Source organism: Panthera pardus, unplaced genomic scaffold (genome assembly GCF_024362965.1).
Source record: "Panthera pardus isolate Hobbes unplaced genomic scaffold, ASM2436296v1 HiC_scaffold_1, whole genome shotgun sequence".
Taxonomy (NCBI): Eukaryota; Metazoa; Chordata; class Mammalia; order Carnivora; family Felidae; genus Panthera; species Panthera pardus.
The window spans coordinates 24,672,861-24,695,341 of NW_026526654.1; the positions used below are offsets into that span (position 1 = coordinate 24,672,861).

Consider the following 22,481-nt stretch of genomic DNA (forward strand, 5'->3'; position numbering starts at 1 on the left):
CTTTGAAGGGAAACTGTATTATCGTTAGAGAGGCAGTACAGAGAAGGAAACCAGGGGCATTGTTGCAGGCATCCAGCCCCAGTGGCTGTAATTATATAACAAGCTGTGATAATTTTTAAAAATGCAAATAGTCTTCTCTGGGTGTTGGGAGAAAGTCCTCTTGTACATTTAATTAAATTAATACCTCTAGCCAAATAACAAAGATACCCAATCACAAAAATTTAAAGTCATATAAAACCTACATTCTCTGAATTTATCGTCTTGTGATGTCGAAATGCATCTTGTCGTCAGGGTAGTTCTGAAAAATACCCTGCATTGAAAGTGTTATTCCATTTTTGCAATGAGGAAATTTACAATGCTTCACATTAGACAACATATTATGGATGCATCATTTGAATTTGAATTCCCTTAATCCTGCTGTGGGAATAGATTTACAATAGATGGTGGCTATCTCCCATCTACACCAACGATGTGCAATGTATAGCCTACTTCTGCTTCCACTGGGTAGAGCCTGCGTGTGTTTGGAGAATTTGGTAATTATGCACAGCTAATTAATTTATCCTCCCTTTATTCATATGTGGACACAAATAAAAAGACGTGAAGAGAAAGAGTGACGGGCGGCATTGGCTATCTGATAATAGATTATTACACAGCATTTACTTCTCCGAATTAGAGAGCAGTCACAACAAAAAAGTGATAGTGTCATGCCTCATTCAATCATTCCTTAACTTCGGGTGATGTACAGTCTTTAATCCCTAATGCACATAACTTTATTTTTTTTCGCAGGCATTTCTGATAGGCACAACCCTCTGGTAGCAGAAAGAGATCGCTAGGCTAGGCTCGTACTCAGAAGTGAAGAGTGAAAAATAACTGGAAAGAAGGTGAGTGCGTGCCACGGCTGGCTGTGAATTCCAGTTTGTTGACTCCCTGATCCTCATCCCTCAGGAACATCCCCTTCTCCCAAGGGGCAGGTGGTTAAGATTGGAAAATTTTAATAAATTAACATTTTAACCCTCACGTGGCCACAGGCATGTCCGTCTGCTCTTGTAAGCGTGTATTTACTGGGTGAAGCATCTGGGGAGGCATCCATGCTGGTGGATACTGACCAAGGACTGTTGCCGAGTTTCAGATTTGAAGCACAGACGAAAGAAATCCCCTCCTTTATATGAATCCGCAATGAGAATTGCACATCTCGGTTTTACCGCTTGCTTTAGATATGCCATATGCTGTGGTATTTTGTAAATCGCTCTAAAGAAAGGTGACATTAGATCCACACAATAAATGACTATCGTCGAATCCCCGTGAATCTATACAGCTGTGCTGGAATGAGCTTAAAATTTTTGCTTAGAGTCTTTTTAAAAAATCACAAAAAGATGTATCAAGCAGATTAACAGTTTGGACCGATTCTTTTACACAGAGTTTTAGTACCATTTTGACAATTTATTCAGTATTCAGAAAAATCCATAAACTTGAATATAAACTACATACAGTCCTGTCTTCATTACAACAAACTCATCCAATTTTTTGATAACTTGTATTGTGTCCTTTAAAAATTTTTTATCAATACTTAACCATGCTGATTCTTATAGCCATGGAATATGGCTGATACATACCCATTGACATGGAAAGTAGTCAAAGTGCTATTTGAACTTTTTTCCCCTATCTCTTGACTACCTCTATAATCCAACTGAAACCTAGGTTTTCTAAGGATACAAAAGCTTCCCTCTACCCCTCTACCTGCAGTCACCATTGGAAGTTTATTGAGCTTTAGAGCACACAAAGAGAGTGAGAAAATCCAAACCAATCTCTTTCCTTTCACTTTCTAAATCCTGACATGGTCCATCACCTTTTCAAAATAGTGAGCTGGCCTTCCCCAAAAAGGAGAAAGGAAACACAATCTAATGGAAAACAATAGCAGAAGGATAATCTAATCTTTAAATAAGGAGACATGTTTCTGAAAGCTTAAGTAGAGTGAGTTCCACGCTGATGTCACCTTCTCCTGAAAAATGCCAGCTCTCCAGGGGGTGAAGAGGGAAATATTAATGCCATTAATCCATTGTCCCCAAATTCCCCCTAAATAGATGGGATTTGAGGGAAGGCTCTAGGTCACAAGTGGAAGTATTCACGGAAAACAAATGGTTTGCCCCTGATTGGCGTTTGGTTCGTGCAACCATTAACGAGCTAGTCCTGGGAAACCTGAATGTTCCAACAAAACACACACACGAACGAATAGCTATTCCGCTATTCCTTCCCTTAGGTGACCCAAGCCTTCCTTCTGATGTTAGCTTCTTATGACCCGGAGAAGAAAGAAAGCGTGCTTGTCACAAATGCTGGTAAGGAAAGTCCATTCTGGGGGCACTGCTGGGTTGACTGAGGTCTCCTGTGCATTCGGTGTTAAGGCAGCAAACTCCAAAATGGGTGTCTTCAATGGACAGTGTCTTTACGGGACCCGGCATGACAACGCCAAATAGTCTCATGATTTTTTTTTCACCCGTATAAACCAGAGATCTTTTGATTTATCTTTGAAGCCTATACGCCGTTGGGGCATTAGGCACTATCTTGTCGGCAGGAACCGAGAAAATAAAGCTACCCATGATGCAAAAGGGGGTGGTGACAATTTCTGTCGAGTGAAGGGGAGGAAGAGGCAGTGAGCTTCATAAAACCCGCTTGGGGACCCAGGTGGCCTATTCATTGCTCTGTCTCCAGTCTCTAGCACAGTGCCTGCCACGTGGTAGACATGAATTACCTGCCCGATGGATGAATATACGGGAAGAGCAAAAGTTCGACAACTGCCAGATTTGGTTTTAAGTACCGTTAGTGACCCAGACCTGGAATGCGTAAGTTATCGTCAAAGGCCAGTATTCGCAGGGCTGGGCGCTCCCTAGCTGTACTCTGTCTGCCTGTTTGTTGCCCCACGAAGTCACTTGGACAATAGAAGTGGTGGCCTAGCAAGTGAAATAGCTTGTGTGAAGGCAGCTTATACAGCCCCTACTGCTCAGATATTCAGTGAAGGACAACCCATCACCTTCCAGACACTCTTGGTTCCAGCTGCTAGCCCACGTCTGTTCGGGCTCCACCTCCTCACCACATTGTTCTGCTGTCACACTTCAGATTTGTCCCTCCCTCTCCCCTTTCAGAAGATGAGCTCCTTGAAGACAAGAACCAAGTCGTACCTTGGTTTCCTCTCTCCTTGGCACAGCGAGTCCTCCCTATGTGTCTACTGAAGGAATTAAAACAAGGCTGTGGGGCATGCTGGCAAAATCGTATTTTGAGATCTTCCTGGTTAAACAAAATAACGATAAAGATCATCCCGTAGTGGGGCGCCTGGGTGGCTCAGTCGGTTAAGCGGCCGACTTCGGCTTAGGTCACGATCTCGCGGTCCGTGAGTTCGAGCCCCGCGTCGGGCTCTGTGCTGACAGCTCAGAGCCTGGAGACTGTTTCAGATTCTGTGTCTCCCTCTCTCTCTGCCCCTCCCCCCGTTCATGTTCTGTCTCTCTCTGTCTCAAAAATAAATAAACGTTAAAAAAAAAAATTAAAAAAAAAAAAAAGATCATCCCGTAGAGAGTTTAAGTCTGAATTCTGCCTCCGCCTCACGGTCCTCTGGGGAAGGCGCTTAGTAACCAGGGCCCCTTTAGGTCATCTGTGTAGCAGAAAACGTGGTTCTAGGTAGCTTGCAGCTTTAGAATTCTACGAGTTCAAGCTACTTCTCGTAAAAAAAAAAATGTAGCCCCTGACTAGATTTGTTCACAAACTGAACCTGTTTGGAGGCCGCAGTAACTACAGGTGAAAGTGGAATTTTCTAAATCACCTCTCCCGCCTCATTCTGTGTAGAGAAGACTTGGAATAAAAGAAAAGCTTTCTTTGGAAAGAAATCATGACAAATCATGATTTGTCATGATTTCTTCCATCCCTGCAGGAAAGGCACAGGAAAAACAGGTTTTCTCTATAGAAACACAGCTACAACATACACCTTCAGGAATGGCCTCATGTTTAAGTGCCTGTGAATAAAGCATTTCCTTTGATTTTGCTCTAACCAAGACCCTCCCACAGCCATGAGGCCTGTCTTCTTTCAGCCAGAGAAAACTCACAGCTTGAAGGCAGACAGAAGCCCATTCTACTGTTACCGGCTGTAACTTTTGTGGTGGCCAGCCTCCAACATGGCCTGCAGTAATCCCTCCCCGCTGGTCTTCATGTCTTTGTGTCAGCCTCTCCCACTGTCCCACACTGTACAGAATTGTCTGTGTGATCAACAGAATACAGAGAAGCGATGATATGCCACTTCCCAAACTCAGTTATAAAAGACTATGGCTTCAGACCTGGGCTCTTATTCTCTCTCTCTCTCTCGTCCCTTGCCCTAGTGGAAGCCAGTTGCCATGGGATGAAGACATTCAGGCAAACAGTGGAGAGGCCCATGATAAGGCAGAAAACTGAAATCCCTGCTAACAGCTGGTGAGGACCTGGGGCCCACCTATTGGTGGCCCCCATGAGTGGGTTTGGAAGTAGACATTTTCCCAGTCAAGCCTTCAGATAAAACAGCGGCCCTGCTCAACAGCTTGACTACAACACTCCTTCCCAGTGAGCTGCTCCTAGATTTCTGCCCACAGAAGCTGCGAGATCATATATATTTGTTATTTTAAGCTGCTCTGTTTTGGTGTCATTTGTCACGCAGTAAAACCAGTTCTCAAAATACAGATATCAAGAAGCTGACTTCAGCCTCATGCAATATCAGTTGTACATCTTCAGGAATCCTTTTTATTTTTAATGAACCTTTTCTGCCTGCCTTAGTAGATGTGAGGGCCAACGTTTCTAAGCTGTGAAATCTATATTAATGATATCCTAAGTTGTGGCGGTGGCCCTGTCTTGTTTTTAAAGTTTGGGGCAAAATGTCTTCTGGATACTATTATGCCTCTAATATTTCAGTTTGTGGACTGCTTTTCTGGGACCTATATTTGCAAAATATCAGAGGTTTGATCTGGGTCAATAACTATTTCTCTGGTCATAATTTTAAAACTTATGCATGTATCAAAAAATTATACATGTATCCAATACACTTACAGTTTGCACGAGAACAGAAGAAACCATAAGATATTCGTGACCACCAGTTCATTTTGTACCACATTTTGAAAATCAGGGTAATGGACGCATATGGGACCAGAGGAGATGCTAAAAGCAAGATGTGACTATAAGTGCCATCGTTGATTTTATCCAGGAGACTACTTTTCCTTTTAAATTCTCCCCCACATTACAACATGGTAAATATTTATAAGCAGAAGCACGCAACTGGTTTGGGGTTCTGATAGAACAACTATAATACATCTGTCCAGAGTAGAGAACTAGAAATAAATTCTAGTTCGAATAGAAGATATTTCCCTTATCAGCTTAACCTGAATATTCAACAATAGCTGTGAATTTATGACAACACTAATAACGACTGTTTACTGACAACCTATGTGATGTACACACACATTTGCACATCTAATCCAGACCTTCCTTTAGACCGAATTTGAGTAAGAGGTTATTCTTCTCCCATTGTATGGGTGAGGTCTTGAGGCTGAGGGGATTTAAATAGTTTGCCCAGGCCGTGCAGCGCGTGCTAATGGACAGAGGACGCAAAGCCAGGCGTTTCAGGGTCCAAGGTTCATGTTCTTAGTACGATGCTGTATTGCCTTCCTATATCAGTTTATTTAATTTTAGTAACAACAATGTGGTAGCAACTGTTGAATTCTTTAGTATAGATGTATAGCAAATCCATAACCACCACTACCAACAAAAAACCCTCATGCTCCGGAAGATTTTCTATTACATTCAAGGTGAGAAAAGGAGCACCTACTTACTGAGAAGATGCTCAGAAGAGACCAGGGAAAGGGTGATGGTTCCTAGCTTCTGAACCCTCCTCCCCGCACGACAGAGGAGAAGGATGCTTTATGGACACACTTTCCTCACGTGCCTGCATTCTGTTGCCACCTCCCGAGTTTCAGAGCTGGCCCTTTGTCTCAGAGTACCACTTCCTTTGCAGTTTTCCTATTGAGGGTAAATATGATTTTCATACATTTCTGAGTCTTCAGTGCCAACCTTTAAAAAAATCTATACACATAAAATTAGATTTTTTTTTTCCAGGGGAGAAGGCCATATATGTTATTCATCTTCCCCTGGAGTCTGAGCTCTAGTCTTTTGGTTTTCTAGTTAGGATTCAAATCAGGCAGCTTCGTCAGAGAATTTCCGGGCGACAAGGGCCCTGGCGCTGGGCAGTGTTTGTTGGTCGGACTTTGAGGGGAATGGGTGGAAAGGAAGACGGCAAAGCTGACTAATACTCCTGATTACGGAGGATGCATGTTAACGTCTCGGGACTCCGCTGTGTCTGTGGCCGTGCTGCCCTGCTTTGCATCACCACTGAAATGCAGAGAGAAGCTATCCAGCTCATGGCTCCTTCCGAAAACGAAGTTCCTGACCATTTATTAAAGTACATCCTAAATAGGGGCACCTATGACTCATCAGCTTTAATAACAACAGCTTGTCTTATAAAAATCGTAGAAAAACGGACACATAGGTAGTCAGTGCTTTGGGTGTTTTGTGTCACCGTGTGTGTGTGTGTGTGTGTGTGTGTGTGCACGTGCTCACCTGCTGTTGTTTAGAAAGTGCTGCAAATTCACTGCATAAATAATGTGCTTCTCAAGTGTTTCTTTTTCCTTCATATTACAGTGAACTGCCCCATTTTGAGGATGATTTGCTACGATATTACTGCCACTGCGGTGTGTAAATATCACTGGCAGATTGAGAGCAGAAATATTTTTCAAATAACTGTGCCTGGATCCTGTCTCTATAAGGTAACTATCTCAGACTTCTTAGGTTCACTTCCTTTATTTCCTAAATTCTTATTTTTTTTGTTGCTTTCTTCTCTTAAGCTAGATGTTTCTTCATAACTTCATGCCACTATCTTCATGTTAAAGATAGAGAAAGGTATAAAACATTAACCTTTTATTCAAGATTATCCCATAGCATAGATTTGTACTGTCCTGATTGATGAGCTGTGTACCTGGACAAAACACAGTCTATATCTGCTTTATCCGCCACTGCTCCAAGATAAAAGTGGTCCCAGGGTAATCATCACCAACAATCGCTAAGAAAAAACGTATATTACCTTGACTCGGTAACTTTTACAATAGCCACAACATTAAAATAGAAAAGTTAAATCAATGACTTATAAGTAGATTAAGTGGGTATTAGAATACACCTTTGGTAATTTCTGGTTTTGTAAGGAGATTTTGTTTCCATTTGCCTTGTTTTGGAGAGCTTTAGACAAAGTGTACCTATTTGATTTAGTTATTAGAACAGCTGATGCAATTTAAAACACATTAAAATACAGTTTTGATTTATTTTTTGGTTGCCGTGACCATGTAGACTATTGTAAAATCTCTCTCCTATGTTTTAGGATACTAATATTCTACTCTCCTTATAGAAATTTATAGCTTACATTAATGAATTAATAGGTAATGAATATAGTTTCAACCACAGGTCCCCAGATACTGTTGAAAGCACATCCCAGTAATTAAGGAAATCTGAGTGGGTACCCCCAACTATGCATGTTTATTTATAAAGTATACACATGTACTGCTTCAGGCAATCAATATCGCTAGGGCTTAGTTTCTTTCTTATGTTTTAGGTTAAGAAATATCAGTTATATTTCTCTTCCTATCACCCCAAAGGATTATTTTCGGCATATGCCATTTTGAAGATGACTAACATGAAACATTATAGAGTTGCTACTTTCAAGTGGAGATTTTTTTCCCCTTTATTTAACATTTTCTTTACCATTCATGTACTTATGTTACATATATAGTGTTTTAACTGTGATTTCTGGTGTTAATGTAGTTTTATTGCAATGTAAATGCAAACGAGGACCCCAGCGTTAAGACCAAAGTGTAATCCAGTCCTATGATCTGAAGCACAGTGATGCAGCTCGTATCATCAGAATGTTTGTTTCTATAAGGTTGGTGTTACGGGAGAAGGATGATAGCATCAGTATGGTCAACTATCTGAAAGTCTATGAGAAAGAGGCTCCTGTGTGTTCTCTTTCCAGAAAGACTATTTAGAACCTAGTGGAAGTTACTGGGAGGCAAATTTTGCTCACTGGACATTTTAATGGGTTGATCTATTGGCAATACAGGCTGCCCTATGGCAGACCGCTGACCTCTGATGAAATGAATTCCCCATCTCAGGGGCCATTTAAGTAGGGGTTGGAGCTGTTGGAAAGATGTAGAGGGATTCCTGCATAACAGGGAAGTCACATGATAGTCTATGACGTGCCTTTCAATTCTTAAGTACTGTGATTTTATAATAATCAGAGAACAATTATTCTGAAGGCTTTGGGATCCCTCTGCCACAAAAAGACACATTGACGGTGCTCCAAAGTGTGAAGGTTACACAGGACGCAGAGGATGAAGGGAGGTCCAACTCTAGAACTACAAGAAGAAATCCAACTTCAGTGGGGCACAGGGATAGTTGGGAGCATCAGTCATGAAGCATTATATGATGTGAGTTTGGGAAGTCTCTTTCCTTAGAGATCTTACAGAGGGAATAAAAAATTATCCCTCTGGGAAGATCTGAACTTAACTAAGTCAAGGGGAAGCTGATCTTACAAAGTCCCTTTGGTTTCTCTGTTTTTATGGGTTATTATGACCATCTGCTATGGCTAATCAACTAAAACCTCGAAAGGAAAAAGAGAAGAAAATTTCCATTAAAGAACAGAGGAGAAAGTGTCATTTTAATGCTTTTCCTTTGACTTGATTCCTTCGGTTATGAGAAATTTACTATGAGTCAGTGGGCAGAAGCAGACGAATCATGCGTTATCTTTTTAAGAAATAATGAAATATGATGTTGTGTCATTTCTCACAGATCCAGAACTAAAGGCTGTGTGTGGGTTTCTGGTCTCTGAAGTATCTTACGAAAAATAAACCCACTGGAAAATAAAGATGAAAGTTCCATCACAGAGGCATGAGAACCCGGAGTCTTCTTTCCGGGTGATAAACAGGACAGCATCCCAGTGAAATAGTTACACTTATTGAGAGTTTCTGGGAGCAGAAATCAATGCTGTTGCTTACAGGGCAGGTGCAGTGCAAATAAAGCCCCTCAGTTCTGTCCCGGGCTCAGAAAGGCATGAGATCATGCAGTTCACACAGGCTGCCAGAAAGCTGCCAGCTCGACCCATCTGGAGGCCACTGTCACGATAAAGTCCCCAAAGGAGCGGGTGCCTGGCTCTTCTGCCTTGCCTACTCTGCTCACAACTTCCTTCCTCAGCACAGGCCAGGGAAGAGCAGACATCCTCTTTTTCAGGGCCACTGGCTGTTACAAGACTCGGATAATGGGGAAAGTGCCAGTTGTACCAACTGGACGGTCAGTGTTAACTGTTGTCATGCTCTAATGATTTGTAGTCAAAGTTGGGGTAACTTGATCCACAAATGAAAACCTGTATGTCTAATGTGCGCGATGAAGAGGGCAAGCTAAGTCAAGACTTTGCACCCAATTATGACTTAAATACTAAGGACAAGCCAAGTAATGACTTAAATCGTGCGTTCTTTAACATGTTGCCTGGAATATTTTGTTAATCCTTAATTTGCTACAAACCACAAATATTGCCTTAATTTGTGCATGTATTTGGTTTCTGCTTGTATTTATTTACTTTTTAATTTTTTTTTAACATTTATCATTTTAGAGAGACAGAAAGTGAACAGGGGAGAAGCAGAGAGAGAGAGAGAGAGAGAGACAGAGAGAGAGGGAGAGAGGGAGACACAGAATCCCAAGCTGACTCCAGGCTCTGAGCTATCAGCACAGAGCCTGACGTGGGGCTCGAACTCACCAGCCGTGAGATCATGACCTGAGCTGAAGTTGGACGTTTAAGTGACTGAGCTACCCAGGCGCCCCTGGTTTCTGATTGTATTTAAAATAAATCCCTTATGTTATGTGAATATAATTATATTAAATTAGTCGATTTCAAAGTTTCTAAGGTAGAGCTGTTTTTGATTTAGAGTTTTAGTGGGCTCTCACATTGCAATGAGAACAAACATAGAGAAAGTAATAGTCAATTCCATGATTTGTCTTATCCATAACTTTGAACATTTTAAAATTCTGGGCTTACTGGTGTGCTTTTAAAGTCTAATCGAGCTGGACAAGTTTTTGCCAATTATTGAGGGATTGTAATGTCTTAAGCAAGAACTGAGCTGAACTTGACCTTTGTATAGCCTTGAAGAAATACTTGAGGCAAACCAGATGAATCGGGCCAGGGGACCCAGAGTCGGACAAGTATAGTGAAATTTAGTCGTGCCAACCAAACTCATGACAGACTGATGTATAAACCAGAAGTAATGAGGCTAGAGGTTCAGAGGTAGGGCTGCATTCATGCCCCTGGGTCACACTCAGCCTCCTTGGACAAGACCATTGTCTCCTGCCTCTTCTGTGTTCACTCTCAAAGAGTAGGCTTATGTCCAATTTCTGGGGGCATCTTATCTCTTTTAGATAATGAGTGATTATTGTTAACAGTGATGCATCTAGTGTGAGCATTATCCAAAGAGAAAATCATCACTAGTCATTTTTCAAAACAGATAAATTTTTCATATTATAAAATCCACCCATCGTAAGTATACAGTCAATGATTTTGGGTAAAGCAGGGTTGTGCAAACATCACTACAAACCACTGGTAGAATATTTCCATCACTCCATGAAGATAACCTTGGGTGTTTGCTCCTGCTCCCCTGCCTACTCCCCCAAGTCCCAGGCAACCACTGATCTGTATTTTCTTGATGGATTTTCCTTTTGGGGAAATTTCATACAATGGTAACCAATACGCATGCAGTCTTTCACGTTTGGTTTCTTTTACTTAGTATAATGTTTTTGACGTTCATCAGTGTGGTAGCATGTATTAGTACTCTTTCCTTTTTATTGCTGAATGATACTTCATTGCAAGACTGTGTCACATTCACCACCGATATTTATGTCGTTTCCACTTTTTGGCTACTATGAATCATGTTGCTATAAGCATTTCTACACAAGTCTTTGTAGGGACACATGTTTTCACTTCTGTCGGGAAGATACCTGAAGGTGGAATTGTTAGGTCATATGACAAATTTATGTGTAACTTTTAATGAGATTGTCAAACTGCTTTCCAAAGTGGTTGTGTACTATCTTACATTTTCACGAGCAATGTATAAGCATTCCAATTTCTCGCCATCCTCACCAAAACCCGAATGCCCTTCGGGGTACAGCCATGCTAGCTCTCAGAGTCATTTAATGTGCATTAGCTCATCTAACATGAGGGCTGACGGGCTCAGGGGCCATAAACACCACGCCCAGGGCCACCCCGATGGCAGACAGTGCTCAGTGCTCAGCCTACTCCGTTGCATTTTGGCCAGTTTAAGAAAGAATAAGTGGAGTCATCAGGTTTCCAAGGGAAGAGAGTAAGGGAAAAGGCTCATCCTGAGCAACCAGCCTACCTGCCTTGAGAATTTCTCCTCTCTCACTTCAACACCTCATAGTCCCCCTGATTCTAAACCTGGGCCTGGACCCCTCCCTCTTCTTTACCCCACTAACTGGCCGAAGCGGGTTGATTCCTCTTCTGTGAAGCCTTGTGCATCTTTTTCTGTCTGTATCTACAGACAGATCCTGCTGTCTGGATGCCCTCATTGGAATCGTCTCTCTACCGCCAGTCCCCTGCCCACTCTGATCCCAGGCTGTTCCACTCTCTCCATGGGATGAAGGCGTCCTCCGCGACTGGCACACAGGCTGGCTGTCACCTCTTCAGGCTCATGGTCCCTCTCCCTGCCCAAGCATCCTCTGCTCCCAACAAAAATGTCTCCAAACATTGACAAATATCCCTGCTGGGTGTGGGTCTCAGAATCTTCCCTGGTTCAGAACCACTGCTTAGCTAGCGGTTAACATGTCCCACTGCAGAACTCGTGACACTGGATTAGCATAATCTCCTCAAGCCCTGGGCCTGGCTTGTAGCAAATGCTCCGAAAGTTTGGATTCGTGCTTGCAGAGAAGTGAAGACTGAGAACTTTAGACTCAGGCCGGCCTTCTGTCTCTTGTCTTGCACTGCCCTGTGTGGGAGGCTGGGAAGTTATCTGACCTCCCCTAGCCCTGGTTTCTTCATTGTAAATGGGGTAATCATGCTATTATTAGGCTTATGGTTCAGATTACATGACGTCGTTATTTGTAAAGACCTTATCCAGTTTGGGGTGGAGAGAAAACATTAACAAACGGTCCTGTAAACTATATTCTCCACCTGCTTGACAGCAGAGGCCCCATGTCATTCCTTTTCCGTTAATGGGGCCGGGCACACTGCCCCACACAGAACACTTGTTCAGTGTACCTTTTCGGATGGGGCTACAGTGATATGTAAAGATGTTTGTACACAGGGTTTTCAGGATGCAGAGAGGAGTCAGGCAAACAGAAATAGTTGAAGGTGAAGAAATGGATGGGGAGAAAACTGCCAGCAGATGGCCTCTTCCTGCTTTATCTTCCTTGCTCTGGCTTTTCTCTCATTATCTGATCCCTGTGTGACTTTAAGCAACTTCTGGAGAGAAAGAAAATAGAAACCAGCAGCTGAACTAGATGCAGAACAAGCTGGGTGATACAAGGTGCCTTTTACTCAAAGTCAAGTGTGTATATGTTTTCCTTTCCCTAGGAGATCACAGCCTGCCTGAAGGGGGGGGGGAGGGGCTTGTTTAGGTAAATCTCCCTTTTCCAAAACCCTAGTTCTGGACAAAGATGATCAGGAGATGAATAAACGCATGTCGGATGTTGAGAAACCCACCATTGAGTAGAGCATGTATTTCACGGAGCTTTTTGGTTTGTGTTAAGTTACCGGCAATGATTTGTGGCACACTTTGGTCACACATCTATTGTACTTACGGTTGGCAACAGGACTGGCTAGAGACAGAGTCAGAATTTGGGGCTTTGAGACAGCTAACTGGGTCAGCTCCCACAGAACTAGCTTTTGCTAGTTACTTTTTACTGGTAATAAAAGAATCCTATTCACTGACATCAGTGCTAACAGACCAACTTAATGGGCAACAGTAAAACCAGAGTACAAATAAGAAAACTAAATGGAGACCCACCGAAAGGTGGAGGTGGGGAAGAAAGAAGCAATTGATGTTTTAAGATAATTTTTCTCAAAGTGTGGTCTTTGGACAACCTGCCTGAGAATCACCTGAGGAGGACAGTGTGCTTTTTAAAAAATACAGTTTCCCGGGCACACATGAGACCTATGGGATTAGAATTTGTTGGGAAAGACCTCTTCACTCTTTTTTTTTAAAATTACTTTTTAATGTTTATTTATTTTTGAGAGAGAGAGAGAGAGAGAGAGAGAGAGCACGAGCTGGGGAGGGTCAGAGGGAGAGGGAGATACAGAATCTGAAGCAGGTTCCAGGCTCTGAGCTGTCAGCACAGAGCCAGACGCGGGGCTCGAACTCACAAACGGTGAGATCATGACCTGAGCCAGAGTCGAACACTTAACTGACTGAGCCACCCAGGTGCCCCTCCACTCTTTTTTTTTTTTTTTTTAATTCACACTAAAATTTGAGAAACATTGCTCCAAAGAAAAGAGAATTTAATGTACACAGTCAGCTTCTACCAACAGCCTTATTCTTCTTGCTTGATGACACTGGGTGGATTCACTGTTCTCAGAGTATTTCATAAGGTCTTAGGAGACAGGACAGTGGTGTTAGACAAAGAGCGGTGGTTTGCACTTAGACCTGGGAACTGGTCCTGTCAGTCTGCCTTGGGCCAATCCAGCCTCTTTGGTCTGCAGACTCCTCACCTGCCATTGGAGGCGATCCAGATGTTCCCCGATGGCCCCAGGGTTCAATGAGGCTGTGGTCTTCAAAGCCCTCTCTGTTGTTTTATAGACATTAGAATAGCAGCTGTTTATATCGCATGACTCGAGGTCAGGTACTGTGCTGAACACTTTACATACACTAACTCATTTAATCCCTCTCCACAACCCTATGAGGCAGGCTAACCCCAGTGTACGGATAGTAAAAGTGAGGTGCAGAGAGGGTAGGCAACTGTTCAAGATTAAACAGCTAAATGAAGAACCGAAAAGTTTATTTTACACGGAAAATTATTATTTCTTTTTTTAAATTTTTTGGTTTTATTTTTATTAAGAATTTTTTTTTTAATTTTAATTGAAAAAATTTTTTTACTGTTTATTTATTTTTGAGAGACAAGAGTGCTAATGGGTGAGGGGCAGAGAGGGAGGGAGACACAGAATCTGAAGCAGGCTGCAGGCTCTGAGCTGTCAGCACAGAGCCCGACACGGGGCTCGAACTCACAAGCGGTGAAATCATGACCTGAGCTGAAGTCAGACACTTAACCGACTGAGCCACCCAGGCGCTCCCTTTTTTTTTTTTTTTCTTAATTTTTTTTTAATGTTTATTTATTTTTGAGAGACATAGTGCAGGAAAATTATTTCTACACTCAGAAATTTTTTTTCTCTATTCAAAATCGTAGAACAGGGAATCAGGAGAACTGAAATCTAACCAGAGCTGCTGTTACTACTTATATGACTATGCTGGTCACTAAACTCCCTGGCTCTCATTTCTTGTTCAGTGAAATGACATTCCAGAACATTCTAGGGTCCCTTCTAAAATCTTTCTATATTTTCAGCACCAATCTTCCTCACTCTATTTGGTATACCTATTATGTTAAAACAAACAAACAAACAAACAAACAAACAAACTCAGTATGCACCTAAGGATGATTATCATTATAGATTTGCTTCAGAATTAAAGTACTTTAAATTCCTACTTTAAAATGTCCATATAAGTTAACTTCCTTTAAACAGAGACATAAATGTTTTAAAGGTAGGTATTCTATTTCCAAGGGCTTATTCATTTAATAAATTATTTAAATTAATTTTTCTTCATGTACCTGGTGAAAAATGAGGGTGCCCTGCCCTGGACACCTCATGTACCAAAAAGAAGCTTCCAGAAATGGCGAAGAGCTCCACTAATCCAGCTGCAGTTAGTTCTTCCTGTTTTAAAATGAGGCGAGAGCTTATACAGCTATTCATATCGCTGTGAAAATTTCATCTGTTTTTACAGATGAGTTTTCCCAATGGGTGATATAGAATCCTATAAGTAAGCACACCCCAAATGTTTCCTTTTCATAATTATCTAAAGCACAGACGAGTCTTGAAAAGACAATTGTATAGCTTCTTGTGTTGCTTCATGGGCTTTAAGTGCCCACAAAGAGGATTCCTTATGCTTTAATTTCTCTTTATTTTTCTGACTGCAAAGACCCTTGGGGTAAGTGCCAGCCCCACAATCCCGCCGTTATATGGTGACTGTCAGCCTGCTCCAATGATGCTTCCTGTTCACTAGGCCCCCTTTCATCTGACCACAATGTCCTGGCTTTGTGGCAATTCTTAGTCAACGCCCATCTCTTCACTAGCCTGTGAATGGTATTAAATGGTGTTTATGCTAGCTATTGTGGCCTTTTGTGGGGTTTGTCTAATTCACAGAGAAAAGTCTGCTTTTGTGCTCCAAGACCAGCTACGTCATGGCACGCCATGTGCCTTCTGATGGGACCCAGTCCTGCTGAGTGATAACATTGCAGGCCTGAGCTCCTTTGCAACACAATCCCGCATTCTTAGCGCAGTCAATATGCTCACAGGCAGACTGGTTTACTCTTTTTATTAAGAGGTAGGGGAAGATAAAGCACAAACAAATACCAGATCCTGAAACAAAACAGAAACGAGGGGTAAGTTCAACTGATTTGCAACTTACTCAGCCGGCCAAGAAGTGAGAAAGCAAGTGGAAAGGAAATCACAGATTTATTCTATTAGCAACCAGACGCGACAGGTGTACCCACCGTGGCAGCAAACACTTCGCGTTTCAGGAGTAAGATTGCATTATGGTTTCAAGGTATTGTTTAAAATGACACTTAATACCAGAGTCACTACTCCACCGGGCTTTTTCTAAAGTGCTCACAAAAGAGAAAGGATATAGTATTGATGATTACATTATCCTCTGGTTCAAGAGTCTTTGCAGGGCAGGTATGTTGCTATGTCTTGAAAGGGCTTTTGATGTAAGAAGATCATTACCGGGCTCGGTGGTAATTGATCCTCAGCAGCCCTGGCTTTTGGTGCCGTGGTTTATTTCATCCTGTTGCGCTGCGTAATCCGTTTTCCAGCTATCTACAATCTTTTTTATACTCCTAATGGTGGCTTACATTTTAGTTTATTATTTTTTTTCCTTTGAGAAGAGAAGTGCTTTTCCGACAAAAAGAGTCAGGTGCATAGAAAGGGAAAGACTTTACCGTTAGCTGATGGTACATGTCTTTCGGTATAGAGAACGTGTTTCTGAATTGTGGGTCCGGCTTGTTTTCCTCATGTCTTTCCACTCTCTGACATAAAAATCAACCCTATGTAAAACCGAACCCAGGCACAAAGAAGGAAAAAGAAACCAGGAGCCATAGCTTAAAAATGTCACAGAATCCAAGTTTTCTGGCAAAGAGAGTGCAAACTGTATCATTACACTGAAAAATATAACCCAAATGAGATGATTTTAATTCCTGTTTTACATTCTGAAAACGTAGTTATTTTCTCTAATGAGAAAACTAAAGGGGAAAGAGTAAAATTCCCCATCCCGTGTCCAGTCCAAGAAAATCAAGAGATCTGGAGGTTTTTTCCTAAGATGACATGGGTTTCATGTCAACCCATGAAAACCCACGCCCTCTGGCTCAGGTGACAAATACTTATTGTGCCTACTACGAATCTAGCATGGGGCTAGATGCTGTGGTAGGTTTCCAAGAAGACGGATTCGAAGTCTCCTGGGAGAAAGTAACATTCTAAAGAAACCCAGGATAATTCAGTCCTAGGGAGGCAGGGTGATGGCGAGCCCAGGTCTGGGGCCAGGGCAGCCAGCGGGAGGCAGAATACCAGGAACACAACTGTATGCCATTCATCCCTGTGTCTTCAGGCCTTTGCGCAGGGGATGACATATGACAGGTGCTAAGTAAGCATTGGCCTCATTTAGATAGGCCTGTGTTGGAAGGATTAAAAAAATACTTAAATAGGGAAGGGAGAGAGGGGTCCTTACAATGCCTGGAGACAGAAATGGACTTCCAGGGGTAGGACCTGAGGCTCGAGCAGGGCAGATGTGAGGAGTGCCTTTTCCTGAGAGCGGCTTATTGGTTGGGAAAGGCAACGGCAATGTGAGTAGTGGAGCACTGAGTCACAGAGCAGGGTGCACATGAACACATGAGTGAGGTCATCCCTCACTGGTGACCAGCCAAAACTGGCGTGAGGTGGTCGTTCATCTGAGTCAGGCACCTCGCTGACCAGAATGAGCAGAGGACAGGGGATGCCTCAGAAGGAAGTGAAGTAAGTCTTGGAAGCAGGGAGGGGTAGGCATTCAGACTCAGCAAAAACAGTTCGCACTTGAGGAAGTGGGTCTTCATCCATTTATTCATACGTTTGTTTATCATTTGCACAATACCTATACATACCGTGCGGACCGTTATATTTAGGCAAAACACTGTATGAGGGTCTCTAGAAGATTTCAGGAAAATTGGGGAATCATGTATAATGGCATGCTTTGGTCTCTATCCCGGAACTATTTCAATCTCCACAGCTGGGGCTACTCAGCCGTCACATGAGGGCTCACCCCCCTTCGTAGCTGAAGGGACAGGACATCTGCGTCCACAGCATGACCTCAGCGGTGCTGCCAGTCTTTGACTCCTTCACTCCTTCGCTTATTCATTCATCATATACCTATTGAGCCACAAATATGTACCTGGCACGATTTGAAAAATCAGTGGAACATTGTTTCTAGCTCTGAGGGGCTCATGGTCTAGTGCAGCAGTCAGACATTAAGACTAATTAATACTAATAATTACTAATATAATCCTTATGTGGAAGGAGCTTTTAGAACACAGAGAAGGAGGTGCCTATCTCTGCATGGAGAGGCCTGGGAAGACTTCACACAGATGTGTGAGCCAGGTCTGGAGGAAGGACTGATAGAGCGCCATGGATAAAGGGGGGGAGAACGTTCCAGGCAGAGGGGACAGCAGGTGTAATGAGAGGGCCATGTGTTCAGGAACTGCCATTGTCTGGTGTGACCAGGGTAGGATAGGGGATGACATTGGCAGAAACAGGCTGGGTCAAGAGCATGAGGGTCTTGGTTTCATTGAACTCTACTTTCAAAAGTTAGTTTCTTGCTTCTTGCCATGTGACCAAGCTCCCCTTTTGATCTCTTCCTTAGTTCGTTTGTTTACTAACCCAATTCCCACCTCCCCCTCTGGAGAACCTACCTGTGGCCAAACCCCTCCTCACCTCAGATGCAGCTACTTCTTTCCTAAACCTCTGCCAGCCGTCTCCAATCACTTTCTCCTGACCGAAGCTACCCCACCTTTCCCAGGTGCAAGATCTTAGGTTCTTCAGAATGGAAGGAATTTTGAAAGAGTATTGGACCAGTGGTTTTTCATCTTTTCTCCCCCTGCCTTAGCAGACATGATGGATGTTCTCGTGCAAGACATACTTCCAAGGGTGCACTCATATCCTTGGCTGCAGCTTATATAAGAGAGCTTGAAACCAACCGTGTCCCTCTCTTTCCCATTCAGCCAATGCTTAATGGGATACTGGTAATTGAAGGTGACATTATTATAGGACTAACATTGAAGCTGCAAACCTGGTTCTGTTTAACATGTAACAAATGCCCTGTGACTGATTTTATATCCGATCTCAACCAGTGCTTGACCTCTCTTACGACACCCCTGGTGTCGTACCCCTGGACCTCACTTGAATATTCTTGATGACCTAAATCTCACTCATCAGGCAATCATTCAATCTGTGGACAGCTCCAAATAGTAGAGAATTCTTTCTTAAACAGAGTAGATGTTTCCCTTTCTGTGACTGCACTGTCTCAGTCCCACTCTCTGTGATTACAAAGGATAAGTAAAATCATGCTTCCATATCATAGTCCTTTAAATATCTAAAGGTGATTACCCACTCTCCAGTAACATATTTTTTTTTTCTGGCTTCAATATCCCAATGACATGGTTTCCATTCTTGGAGGAACTGCATTTTGTCAACGTATCTCTTAAAATATGACACTCAGAACTAAAACAGTTCTCTCAGCTCAGGCATACCAGCAAAACATACATCTGGGACTCTTACTGTTTTTATTCTGGGTGAAATATTTCTATTAATGCAATTCAAGATCTCATTAGCTCTTCTGGCAATTCTGTCTATTGGCCAGTATTGCAAGTTTCATTAAATGAAACCCCCTCAACAATTTTATTTGAATTGCCAATGGCTCAGGTGTCTCTCATCTTATAATTGGTCCAACATTTTTTTAAACCTCATTGCAGAACTTTACATTTGTCCCTATTAAATTTCATCTTATTAGTTTTGCTGATTGTTCCAAGCTGTCAAAGTCAATTTGAATATGTATCTGACATCAAGCATATTAACATCCATCCAACTTTGTGCCATTACTAAATCTAGAAAGGATACCCGTTGTATTCTAATTCAAGTATTTAATCAAAAAATCGAACAGGATGGAACTAAATACGGAAACTAGTTATATGCCACTAGGTAACATCTTCTTTTAGGTTGCATGGATCTCGATTAATATTAACAGAATAAAATATTTTAACCAGTTGTGAATCCACCAATCCATAATGTCCTCTGTCCCACTTAGCCATAGATACATCATGAATCATATTTTTGAAATAGTATTATTTTGAAAGCCAAAATATGTAACTCATTTGGAATAAAATTCTTTTGGAAATATAAATTGAAATTTTAGCCCATTTGAGTTCAATGCACCCTGATATAGAGAAAAGGCCTTTGAGATTCTCAGTAAGTGAATCAGTAAAAACAGAAAGTATAAAGTGATAAATGAGAGCTATGTTAAATGTTCACATAGAAAAAAATCTTAAAGACAAAAAATAAGTAAAAAACTGGGTCAACTATCTGGAACATAAATGACAAAGGGTTAATTTCATTAATGTACAAAGAGCTCATATAAGTTAATAAAAAAAAATGAATAACCCAAAAGAAAATGGGCAAAGGACAAGAACAGGCAGTTCACTCACGCACACAGACGCACACGGTCAATTAACAAAGAAAGAAATGTTCGGTCACACTCACAATTAAAGAGTTGGAAATTAAAATACTAAACGAGATGCCATTCCTCATCTATCAGCTTGATAAAGATAAAAAACTCTGGATGTATGCAGTGCCATTAAGGGCATGTGGAGAAAAGCCCTCTCATATTATAAATTGTAAATTGGTAAGACCTCTGTGGAAAGCAATTTGAAATTATCAATCAAGATTTAAAATACACATACTTTGGGGCATCTGGGTGGCACAGTCGGTAGAGCCTCTGACTCTTGGTTTTGGCTTAGGTCATGATCTTGTGGGTTTGATCTCCACATCTGGCTCCATGCTGACAGCGTGGGGCCTGCTTAGGACTCTCTTTCTCTCCCTCTCTGTCTGCCACTCCCCTGTTCACACTGTCTCTGAAAATAGTAAATAAACTTTAAAATACACATACCTTTGGATCCCATAATTTTGCTTCTAGGATTTTATCCTACAAATATGTCCAGAAGGTACGAAGGTGTAAAGTATATATGTATCCATAAGGTACAAAGAAGTAGAAAAGTCATAGAGGATGGATGGGATCTACCTCTTGTCAGATGTGTGACCTTTGGCAAGCCAGTGCCCTCCTCTGCGAACCTGGGATGATAATATGATCTGATAAGTGGAATGTTATGAGGAATAAATGAACTCTTTAAAACAGCATCAACCACATTGTAAGTGTTATATATATTTGCTTTTTTTACTGCTATCATTTACTTACTTCATCATGTACTGTTTTTAGTGTCTGTCTCTGCCCATAGAATATGAGCTCTACAAGGAATTTGTTCTTTTGTCATTTTTGTTCACTGAAGAACCCCAAGGGCCTGGAACTTGACAGCTGGTAGACATACAACAAATACGTCCTGACTGATGCTGGCTATCATCCCACGACTGCACTGTTCATGAAGATCAACCAACTCCTCATGCTCTACTCCTTGACCACTGAGAGCCCTCGGGTTTCTTTTTCAAGAAAATACTGAGCAGCCGGGGAAAAATTCTACTTACCAAGTGATTACATTTTCTTGAAAACTTATTCTGGCTATGACTCAGCCTCAGGAGCTTGGTTGGTGTGAATATACCCTGGGTGAGCTAATAAAATCAAAGCCCTGAAAATGCAAAGTTGAGGTCCCAACCCTGAATCCATGCTCCCCTGGGGACTGGGACGAGGAAAAGGGCAGTGCAGATGTGGAGAAGTGGACAGCTGACGATGGGAGGCACTCTAGGGTGTTTGAAGAAGGGCATGCGGGTGGCTGTGCTTTAGGATGATTGACCTGGCTGGGCTGCGTCTAAAAGGAGCAGTCAGAGCTAACTTAGTGGTCCCCTGTCATGTTCTTCTTGGGCAGCTCCAGGTTCAAAGAAGCTCCACGCAGCTCTGCAGGTGGGTTCAACCCAGACACATGGCTCTCAGTCTGCAAACATCATGTCTTCACTGCACAGCCTGCCCTCATCGAGAAGGGTGTCTCCAGTCTTTCCAAGAACATGACACATGACAAAGTTAGGACAGGACTGTAGACTCTCCAAGCTCCCTATTGTACATGACATGGTTTAAAGAATCAGAGTTTTCCTGAAAGAGGTAAGTTAACCTTGACTTGCAGAGTATTTGGACAGTCACAAAAAGCCATGGTAAGCAATAATTGTTCTGCTGGGACTTTACAATATCAAAATCAGACATTGATGTCTGTCCACCCCATGCATTCCCCTCCCTCTGTGTGCAAGAATTGATTTCCACTAGTTGAAATTCACACAATAAAGGAAACTTTTGTTTTCAATTCTGCTGATGAGAGAGACAATTATATGCGACCTCCTCATTGATTGACTGTGCTGTTTTCTTAGATTTACTTCTTGGGAGAATCATTAAACATAAGAGAAAATGATTTGTTTCCATCGATCGGATGATGTGTCCATCTGACAGCCCTGGTTTTTATATTAAAGTTATTATGTCATTAATGTAATTTGCAGAATCAAGAAGAAATCACTCAGGTTCTGATTGTATTGCTGGTTATGTTTTTTTTCAAATAAATAAAAACTTTTTAAAGGAGATAAATCTGGTGACAACAATAATAGATGAAGAGGCCAACTGCTCACTTCATAAATCACCACAAGCTTAAGGAAACTTGGTTACTTAAGTGCTGAGTGCTGCAAAGCTAGGTTTCTCAAAATGTCCATTTTCATATTGTGAAATTCTTAGGATCGCTGCTAATTGCAAGTACTTAGGAAAGATGACTTCCCATTATTAAATTCCTTTCTCATTCTCATGGCTGTCTCACTGCTTAAGGTTAGTAAGTTACATGGAGCGTGGTAAAGCCGGGTTTGATTCGGGTTTCCCCAAGTCTCCTCTGAA

At 42.0% G+C, this 22,481-nt stretch overlaps 2 long non-coding RNA genes across 4 annotated transcripts; both read left to right on the forward strand.

The window, feature by feature from the left end:
* Nucleotides 1-784: 784 nt before the first annotated feature.
* LOC128775871 (uncharacterized) lies at nt 785-3,270 on the forward strand. Its single transcript, XR_008420833.1, has 3 exons — nt 785-881; nt 2,258-2,333; nt 2,707-3,270. It is a non-coding gene; the product is annotated as an uncharacterized LOC128775871 (long non-coding RNA).
* Nucleotides 3,271-3,599: 329 nt separating this feature from the next.
* On the forward strand, nt 3,600-22,178 carry LOC109264162 (uncharacterized). Of its 3 annotated transcripts, XR_008419411.1 has the most exons (5): nt 3,600-4,449; nt 5,811-6,030; nt 6,700-6,824; nt 20,883-21,224; nt 21,484-22,178. It is a non-coding gene; the product is annotated as an uncharacterized LOC109264162 (long non-coding RNA). The 3 variants fall into 3 exon arrangements; XR_008419408.1 differs by having other exon boundaries at nt 20,883-22,178; XR_002078618.2 differs by lacking the exon at nt 5,811-6,030 and having other exon boundaries at nt 20,883-22,178.
* Nucleotides 22,179-22,481: the final 303 nt, after the last annotated feature.